General features: G+C 43.2%; 2 long non-coding RNA genes across 3 annotated transcripts; both read right to left on the minus strand.

Annotated features, from left to right (window-relative positions):
- Window positions 1-1,688: 1,688 nt before the first annotated feature.
- Window positions 1,689-3,909, minus strand: LOC133918622 (uncharacterized). 2 transcript variants are annotated; one of them, XR_009909814.1, is made up of 3 exons: window positions 3,842-3,909; window positions 2,720-2,792; window positions 1,689-1,968 (listed from the first exon to the last, which is right to left on the minus strand). It is a non-coding gene; the product is annotated as an uncharacterized LOC133918622 (long non-coding RNA). The 2 variants fall into 2 exon arrangements; XR_009909815.1 differs by having other exon boundaries at window positions 2,720-2,809; window positions 3,842-3,900.
- A 129-nt stretch (window positions 3,910-4,038) lies between these two features.
- Window positions 4,039-5,161, minus strand: LOC133918621 (uncharacterized). Its single transcript, XR_009909813.1, has 2 exons — window positions 4,820-5,161; window positions 4,039-4,732 (listed from the first exon to the last, which is right to left on the minus strand). It is a non-coding gene; the product is annotated as an uncharacterized LOC133918621 (long non-coding RNA).
- Between the last annotated feature and the right edge of the window lie 3,434 nt (window positions 5,162-8,595).

Here is an 8,595-nt window from a genome sequence, read left to right on the forward strand (position 1 = left end):
TCATGTGGGGTGCTAGACATTGTCGGCACCGATCACAAGCGCATCCGCGCTCACTGGCCGAGTTCCCGAAGCCGGACTTGCTGCGGATGTACGTGGGCAAGATCGACGGCGAGGTGCCACGCCACCTCGACGAGAGCTGGGCCGGCCGGCGAACTGTCACGGTGATGCCCCTGATGAATGCTGCTGTTGCATCCAATACATCAGCTGTTCATCCTTCAGTTCCTCAACTGCTCCATCAAAGCACTCTTCGGTCTTCAAGAGGATTTCTTATCCTGCAAGTTATTATCAATTGAATTATGCTGAGGATCTCCCCATTGGTTCTTTTAGTAGTGCTCCTGCCTCAGATCAAGGTCGACATGATCCATCTCTGGGGGTCTTGGATGCGCCGGTTGATCATCTGCACGCAACGGAAACGTGGTCTCCCCGTAACGGGGCGCGTGATCATCGGGCTCCTCGGAATCCAAATTTCAATTCAAACGTGCTTGATGAGGTTACTGTGTCAATCGGAGAAGCCTCCTCAGACTGGTGTTCGCTCTTGGTCAGTCCCAGTTGAGGCAATCTACGTGACTGACAGACTGGTGTTGATAATGGTACCGATGAGGATCCTCTGCCTCCTCAGGGTTGATAATCTACGTGACTGACAGACTGGTGTTGATAATGATAATGTGAAAGATGCACCGCTCCAGGGACCAGGGTGCTGAGATGCTCGTAGCTGACGTCCCTCATGATGAAGCCTCTTCTGGTGGTGCTGCTGCTTTTGCTGCTTCTGGAGGTGTGCATGTGGAGGTCAACCATGTCGTTCATGTGACGTTTGGACATGAAGCTGCTGCTGATCTTTCAGTTGCTGCCGGTGTTGCTGGTGCTCTATCGGTCGCTATTGGATCTGCCCCCACTCTTGTCATTCCCGGCCTCTCTCAGGTGATCAACTCCTTTGTTATTTCATCCTCTGGTGCACACCCTCGTCAGTTCAGTTTTCAGAACATTAGCGGTTTGGCCATTGATTTGGATACTGTGATCCCGCCGTATTTTGTCGATAATTCCCTCACACTGCATCCGGTTAAGGTGGCTGCTGACCTTGTTGCACCGAGCACCTGTGCGCCTGACGAGGTGGCTGAAGATGATGAGGTTGCGGTGGAGAATGACGTTGCGGAGGAGGAGGTGATCATGGTCGACCCTCCAGTGTCCACCTCCCCTTGCGATAAGCGCCGTGCGTGCAAGCTAGAGACCCCATTGGACGTCTCCTTCCTGAGGACCTGGATGGCTTCAAGGATCATGGAAGCGCGGAGGCTGCACAACCCATGTATGTCGGGTCCAGTTCAGTCGATGCTGGGACTTCTGCTCCTGCCCGCACCTCTCTGTCAACAATGTTCAAGCCATAGCTACCGGCTTCCTCAAGATGCAGTCTGCGGCTGTGACTTTTGTGTTATGTACCAGCTCTCTCTCTCCCCCCTACACATGTATTTAGTGATTGCCAAACGGAGCGATCTTGTTGGCAGGTTGTGCCGTGTTGGTCCTCGGGCTTGAGAGGCAGCCCACGGCACAGCCCCACCAGCCTTCGTGCCGTGTCAGGCCAGCCCACGGCACGGCTGCCCTGGTGAAAAATCAGTAAAGATTCGAAAAAAAGAGTATAGCGTAGCTTCAAAATACAAGAAAAATAAGAATGAATTGATAAAATCGTGGACACATAATTGAAATTAAATATTGAGCTTTATTGATATTTTGGCTACCTCATTAAAAACCTTTCTAGGTAAAAACTCAGTCTAAGAAAACCCTAAAAAGGAAAGGGTACAACCTAGCTCCGAATATTACTCATTTTCATCAACATACAGAATAGCCGTGGTTGTACCGCAGCACCATCATGCTCAATCAAGCCTTTTGTTTGCAAGTTGCAACATGCCTCCACAATTGTCTTCTTCTCTGTAAAGCATTTCAAAATCTTGCCACACCAAGGACGTAATGGGTCCTGATCTATGAAAAAAAAAATAGAAATATTAAGACTAGAGTAATAAAGAAATATTAAGACTAGAGAAATAAAATAATTAAAACAGTGAACTTAGATGAAAATATGTATTTGATTTCTTCAAACAAACTGTAAGCCGGATCTTGAATTTTTGGCAATACTTATAATGAACTTTGCTAAATTATTGGAAATTTGCGAGAACTTCAAGGTTTCAGGTGTGGAATGGAGGGTTAGTGCCCTATTTATACGTGAAGTGTGGTGAATTTTAAATTTTTCATATTATTTATAACTCAAATGGTTAAAAATATAGCTATATTTTTAAAATAAACAGACTAAATGAGCTAAACGTGCTAAATGGGCCACTCGTTAGGCGCAATCATGCCTCATTGGACCAACTGGCTTATCCGGGCCGGACCAACCCACCATGCACAGTGGTGGCCCAAGCATGTCCAAAGTGTCATATCTTGACTGTGTCTACAATAGTATGCCTCGGGATATTCTAATAGGCATAGCCCAGTTTCCATCCTTACTTGTATTTTGTGATTTTGTAAATTAATGCAGGATCCTTGGGCGACTTGGCAAGATGGTCAATATTTCCATCACCATTTACTTTGATTTATGAAGGGTCCTTTTTCTTCTTGCATACGCATCTGATTCGAGGTCGAGTATGAAGTTCAGCGCCGATTTTTCTTTCGTTTCTGTTTTGTTTTGCACCGTCTCATGCATTATATTTGTCAGAGCAGAATTGTTCATCCTCACCAGATGACCACCCATCTTGCTGAAGGTGCAGAGGATGACCCAGGTTGTGACCGCTGTTTGTCCCAGTGGTATTCTGTCGAGTGGAAAAAACTAAGAGAGTACGTCAGCTCGATAGGAGTAATATAATAACGCTGTAAAAAAATTGTGGAAAATTCGGAAGGAGATTAATCAACACAATTAGCGGGACAGATTTATGTGATGAAGCATTTTCATGCATGAATCGGAGACTTTGATCGATTTGAGCAAGCTATCAATCAAGCGTAAGCAAACGCCACCAGGAGCGCTGCAACGAAAAGAGATGTCAAACAGCACATGATGCGACGTGAAGCAGACTTAGTTTGCTTCAGGCCACGGTTGCCATCGCCCTAACGTCAGGATATGGAAATGATGGTACTAGTACTTATTTGCCATTGCCCTTATGTCAACATCCTGACGACCTGACCTTTGGATAGAAAAAAGCATCAAGGGTTGACTTGAACTCTGTATAGAGAAACAGGGGCCAACTGAAATTGCAATGCGAAAACTACTTGCAAACAAGGTTCGGCTAATCAGCCCCTCCAACGAGGTATAGCCAACACAAGAGATTTGTTTAGGAAGCTCTCAGAATACTCGAACAATTATTTTATTATCACAGTGCACACGCTAAAATCCTTAGCCATTATTCTGATACTAGTACATGCATGTGTACTAATACGAGGTAATCATATTACATAGCGCATTGGCTTAGCCTCTAGCTTCCTAAACACAACTTTTTGTTGTGGTGGAGAAACCACAGCAAGAGGGAAATGAAATGGTGGGCAACTGAGTGAGCTTGAGAACTTAGGGTTATATATATATACACACACACACAAGGGAGAAGGGTAAATCCCTCTTACGCTCAGTGGCATACAACTTATACTATTACATTTTTTTTAGAGATACAAAACGCACGTTACGCATGCACACCACTCACACCATACACGTGAAAACGCACAGTACCACTGAACACGTATGTGTGGATCATATCAAAGCTCAACCCAGGCGCAGCGCTACAACCAACAAAACTATCAGCTTGTTGGCACTTATACCATTATCCGCACACACCAGGATGCTTAGCGAGAAAATAACAAAAGAGTTTTTTACCACAGGATACATGAGACGATCCACGCAACCATACAATTTATTCCTTGCTTCCGACGAGCCACCATCCTGTACAAATGAACTAGGGAGTTAGAAATTAGCCCTGCTGATCAGAAGCATGCATTTTTGACTAAGTAAGCGGGAACAGGAGTAATCTGCAACTGCAGGATGCAAGCAAATGCAGTTGTGCAGGTCATGTGCAAAATGAACGGTTTCACGTGAAACCATATAATTCCGGTAGAAACCTTGTGTGAAGTTCAAGTGTTCCAAACAGGACCCGAACCTAATGACATTTCAAACACCGTCACAGATCAAGTCCTGCCATTGTCTTGGATTAATTGGTTGTACTCTGGCTCCGAGCCTGACTGCCCGACCATGGTAAAGCTCGTGCATATAGTGAAGTCTAGTAGGGGGTTAGGCATTTGCATAACTGAAATTTCTTCAGTCCGAGCAGTTGTCCATGTGAAATTTGAGTGTTGCATGGTAAGACCGGTGTCATGTTGACAGACCATTCCAGAATGTTTGCTTACTGGAACCATTCCTGGATCAGTTGACAACCCTGTATCAAGTTACAACCCCTGTCTAAAAGCCTCCATCCAGCCCCGCTGTTTAGGTGCAGAGAAGCCACAAGTTTGAGCAAACAGTTTGGCAGGAGAACTGCCAGGAGCATCAGGAAGAGCACAAATGACATGAGTTGAAGCCCTTGTCGGTTATTTTGGGAAAAAAATTGTGCCTTCTTTTTTGAAATGCATGTTGGCTTGTTTCCCGCTTTACTCTCTCTCCTTTTTTTTAAAAAAAAGATTGAGCTCCTTGTCTTTTTTTTCTTCCCTCCTTTGCCAAGGAGTGGAGCCCTTGTCTGGAAGGCCAGATATTGCCGCCAATTCCAGTTCCAGTCTGCCATAAGGCACCGATCAGGTTCTGTTCAGTCACATTCCCCTTTGTTGAGGACATTGGCTCATGCAGTCATGGAAGCATACTTACCCCAGAGCCAGAAGAACCAAATTGAGATGAAAACAACCCATGCCCAATTCTTGGAGCGCCATGATCATGGCCAGTTTGGTCGTCCATTTTCACTAGACCATTGCATGTGGCTTTCTGCAATGTTGTGACTACCACCTAACCTTGGTGTGGATTCAATTGACCACTCCTATCCATGCAGACAGAGACATGTATTGTACAGTCAGGCACAAATCTCAGTTCACTACCATACGTTATGGTGGACTAAGTTTTATCTGTGAAACAGCAATAAGTTGGAAGATTCTAGTTTTGAAACTCATGGTAAGTTCTTTCTTATGGCAGAATTGAAGCGAGGGAAAAATAGATTTATACCTCATTTAAGCCTTTGTCCCCTCCCGGTGCAGGAAGAAGGCGTAGAAGCCACCGAGAATGGTCGCGGCAGCCATGGCCCACACCAGCACCTGCACCGGGAACGGCATGATTGCAGCCACCTTGTACGAGAAGGCGGCAGTGAGCATCGTGGTGAGCAGCCACACCGCCATCTTGAGGTGTTCCTGCCGGGGTGACTCCGGGGGTGTCCTCTCGTACAAGCGTAGGCAGTAGAAGAGCACGACGAGGTCCAGGTAGGAGAACCCCACAAAGGTGATGGCTGCCAGGTCTCGATTCGACCTATACACCGCCATGCCCGAATTGAAGGTCAGGAATGCGAAGCCCGTCAGCGTGAGCCATGACAAACCATGGTCATTGCGATCCTCCGATGCTGGCCGGTTCGCAGGCTGTTCAAGCAGGGCTTCATCCATGTGCTTCAGCTGCCGTGAACTCATACCAGCTGCTTGTCTGAGGTGATGGTGATGATGGTGGGCTAGCTAGATACGTACAACGGTCGTGGTAGGCGGTTCAGATCCTCAGCGACAAGCGGTTCTTGTACAAAATCTGAAACACATATTTGTTTGGGTCAGAATGATGTGAGCTGCTCTGATTTGCAAATTTATTCGTAGAAAACTGTTATGTGCGGGATCAAGTACTACGGGCAAAAAGGAAAGGACGCACAAGAAAGGAAGGAAGCAACGACAGCAGATTGAGTTAAGTTGGTAGAGATATTCGGTTTAGATATATTTTGAAAAAATAAAGTAAAGTTGGAAGTTAAGATCAGTTAGAGATAAGTTAGGAAAGATATTCGGTTTACTCAATTTGAAGGCATGTTTGGGCTTTGGACTACACTGCTATATCCCAGATATTGGTCTAAATGAGGATTTTTCTTTCCTAAAAATTTTACATGTTTGAAACATGTTGTAGGATAAGGTTGTCATGATCTCCACAAAATATTTTCTGAAACCAATTTAAACCAAGCATTTCATTTGCTCTAAAAGGATTACACAACTTGATTGTAAATATACGATGAAAAAACTGGATAGTTAGCTTTAATAGTTCCATATCCGTTCTTCTTTACTTGGCATTTAGGGCAAGATTCCCATTAGACAACTTCAAACGCCGCTTTCTCTGTTATATGTTAGCAAACTTAATAAAAGTATGGTGAAACTAAAGTGTTCTTTAATAGAAATATCTTTTGTTTATTTATGGTTCAGTTTTTATAAAAGAACATAACTGCGCATATTTTAGGATAACTGAGTAAAATCCAAATTACTTCTAAGAAGCATTTGGCACTAGCCTTAATTTGCAAAACCTAAATACCTATCCACAAAATCATGCCAGGTAAACCTAAGAGAGGAATACAGCATGAGCCGTTTTCAGATAAACTTCCATTGGTCAGTAGCAGTAAAAGATGAATCTGGGAAATTAGTAATTGTTCTGTATTCATAAAAAAGACGAAAGGAAACATCAGCAATCGATGCCTCAGAGAATCTGCCTAACCAAAACAGATACCAGTAGCAGCATAGTCGTACAGTTAAGGTGTCAGAAAACAGATGGAACACTGAGCACCAATGAATCCAACATCAGGAGCACGAGCACCTCAGGACATTCAAAGTTAATTTCCATTGGCCAACCAAGTTAACAAAACAAGGTTTAACCGCATGATCTCTAGATCCAACTAGAACACCGTCTCCGGCTGTGGGTCCCCGAGCTCTCACCCTGCTGCGGGTCAAGGCGCAGTGGCCAGGTTCTCACCTCTGCCGTCCGGAGCTTTATGGAGCGAGCGGACTTTCTCGCCGGCCGGGGGGTGGAGGAGAAGTCAAACACGGCTTCTGGAGGCAGATCCGCTCCGCGGGCCCAAGGGGTGAAGGGGGAGGAGGAGGGGGGAAGAGGGGAGGAGGATGGAGCTTAGCAAGCACATCAGGATTCAGGCATATATATCAGGTTTTGGCTGGCCACGACAAGACGTGGCATCCAGAAAGGGTTATGCCAACAGCCGCACGACTGTTCATACACTCATAAATTATTGTAGTATTCAGAGGAGCGGGATCCACGACATGGAGGGCTAAAATACAAAAATAGATAACATACGCTAGTGTATTTACGAAAATAGATAATATATCGGCGTATTTGTAAATCTAGCATCTGTATTCGGCACTTTAAAATCCGAAAACTCAATTTCGGTACCTTAAACTCCGAAAATACGTCGGACCCACTGATTTCGGCAACTGAACTACCGAATATGACACTGTTTACTGTATTCGACACCTCAAATACCGAAAACACGTTGTATTCGGCAACTGAGGTGCCGAAAGCCGTATTCGGCACCTCAGTTGCCGAATACGGCTTCTACCGTGCAGCGAGAAGCTAGCAAGCTACAGTAGAACGCAGAAATGTGTTAAAAATTTATGTTTTTTATTTAACTCACAATTTTATTTGGGAGTATAAAAATAGTCTAAAAATTCTAAACATTTTCACTAACAAAATAGAGGTCACTAGCAATCCGTTTTAATTGGTTTAATCAAAAAAGCATGAGCCAATATTTAATTAAAATTCTCTAAATAAGCTAACTTTTATAAATTCTAGCAATTTTTAATACCTCAAATAAATTCTCAAAAATCTAGAAAAAAAACACTAATATTCTTCTAATGTGATGTACTAATTTATAAAAATGTTTCGAACCCTATGTTATTTGGTGAAAAAATAAGTTTCTTTATAATGATACATTTATATACATTCTTATCATTTCATGTCATATTCTCTTTTAATTCATTTCATGTGACATTCTCTTTTTAATTCATTTCATTTCATGTACTAATATTTTATTATTTCAAGCTCATCCAGCACATTTGACGATGAGATGTGCTAATATCCCCTCTGTTTGACATCCTCATTTATATGCATTCTTATCATTTCATGTGATATTCTCTTTTTAATTCAATTTAAATAAAAATAAACGCATACATTCTCTTTTAATTCATTTCATGTGATATTCTCTTTTATCATTTCAAGCTCACCCAGCACATTTGACGATGAGATGTGCTAATATTCTTCTCATGTGATGCAGTCAACATGAACATATTGAGATTGATTTTCATGCACCTTTGTTGTCTGCACTAAGGAAGCAAAATATTCCCAACCAAACATTGTCACTCCTCGGTAGATCGAAACACCTTCGCAAGTGCGCAACATCCTCTTGCCTTGTCATGCTTTTCATCTTCTCAGCCGTATATCTTCACATCACTCCAGCCATGACAACAAGAGCGGTCATCCTCCACAAAAGAGAATATCGCATGAAATGAATTAAAAGAGAATGTATGAGTTTATTTTTATTCAAATTGAATTAAAAGAGAATATGACATGAAATGATAAGAATGCATATAAATGGATTATTATAAAGGAACTTATTTTTTCACCAAATAACATAG

This window comes from Phragmites australis, chromosome 5 (genome assembly GCF_958298935.1).
Source record: "Phragmites australis chromosome 5, lpPhrAust1.1, whole genome shotgun sequence".
NCBI lineage: Eukaryota > Viridiplantae > Streptophyta > Magnoliopsida > Poales > Poaceae > Phragmites > Phragmites australis.